Source organism: Bison bison, unplaced genomic scaffold, assembly GCF_000754665.1.
Source record: "Bison bison bison isolate TAMUID 2011002044 unplaced genomic scaffold, Bison_UMD1.0 scf7180017864168, whole genome shotgun sequence".
Lineage (NCBI taxonomy): Eukaryota > Metazoa > Chordata > Mammalia > Artiodactyla > Bovidae > Bison > Bison bison.
Genome location: NW_011494740.1, coordinates 3,937,417 through 3,939,020, shown reverse-complemented (window position 1 = coordinate 3,939,020; position 1,604 = coordinate 3,937,417).

The window sequence follows — 1,604 nt, the reverse complement described above, 5'->3', positions numbered from 1 at the left end:
GAATGTTGTAGCGTTTAATATTGTCCTGAAGGTCTCTGAGATTGTCCTCATTTCTTTTAATTTGTTTTTCTTTTATTCTCTCTGATTCATTTATTTCTACCATTCTATCTTCTAATTCACTAATCCTATCTTCTGCCTCTTTTATTCTACTATTTGTTGCCTCCAGAGTGTTTTTAATTTCATTTATTGCATTATTCATTATATATTGACTCTTTTTTATTTCTTCTAGGTCCTTGTTAAACCTTTCTTGCATCTTCTCAATCCTTGTCTCCAGGCTATTTATCTGTGATTCCATTTTAATTTTAAGATTTTGGATCAATTTCACTATCATTATTCGGAATTCTTTATCAGGTAGATTCCCTATCTCTTCCTCTTTGGTTTGGTTTGGTGGGCATTTATCCTGTTCCTTTATCTGCTGAGTATTCCTCTGTCTCTTCATCTTGTTTAAATCGCTGAGTTTGAAGTGTCCTTTCTGTATTCTGGCAGTTTGTGGAGTTCTCTTTATTGTGGCATTTCCTCACTGTGTGTGGGTTTGTACAGGCGGCTTGTCAAGGTTTCCTGGTTAGGGAAGTTTGTGTTGGTGTTCTGATGTGTGGAGCTGTATTTCTTCTCTCTGGAGTGCAATGAAATGTCCAGTAATGAGTTATGAGATGTCTATGGTTTTGGGGTGACTTTGGACAGCCTGTATCTTGAAGCTCAGGGCTGTGTTCCTTTGTTGCTGGAGAATTTGCTTGGTATGTCTTGCCCTGGAACTTGTTGGCCCTTGTGTGGTGCTTGGTTTCAGTGTTGGTATGGAGGCGTTTGATGAGCTCCTGTCAATTAATGTTCCTTGGAGTCAGGAGTTCCCTGGAGTCGGGGTTTGGACTTAGGCCTCCTTCTTCCAGTTATTGGTCTTATTTTTACAGTAGTTTCAAAACTTCTCCTTCTATACTGCACCATTGATAAAACATCTACGTTAAAGATGAAAAGTTTCTCTACCATGAGGGTCACTCAGAGAGGTTCACAGCGTTACATGGAGAAGAGAAGAGGGAGGAGGGAGTTAGAGGTGACCCGAATGAGATGAGGTGGAATCAATAGTGAAGAGAGTGGGCTAGCCAGTAATCACTTCCTTATGTGCACTCCACAACTGGACTGCTCAGAGATGTTCATGGAGTTATACAGAGAAGAGAAGAAGGAGGAAGGAGACAGAGGTGGCCAGAAGGATAAAAGGGGGGAATGAAAAGAAGGGAGACAGATCCAGCCAGTAATCAGTTCCCTAAGTGTTCTCCACTATCTGGAACACACAGAAATTCACAGAGTTGGGTAGAGTAGAGAGGGGTTAGGGAGGAGACACAGGCAACCTGGTGGAGAAAAAGGAGAGTCCAAAGGGAGAGAGAGCAGTCAAGCCAGTAATCTCGCTCCCCAGTGAAAAATGCGTACTGAAGATTGGGTTCTTAAAGGTACAAAATTGGTAACAAATACATAAAAGCAAAAATTAAAAATCTAGAGTAGAGTTTAGAATTTCAAAAATACGATGTTGAAGAAAAGAAGAAGGAAAGGAAAGAGAGAAAAAACGAACAAACAAAAACAAACAAGGTCGCGAAAATTATAAAGAAAATATAGGT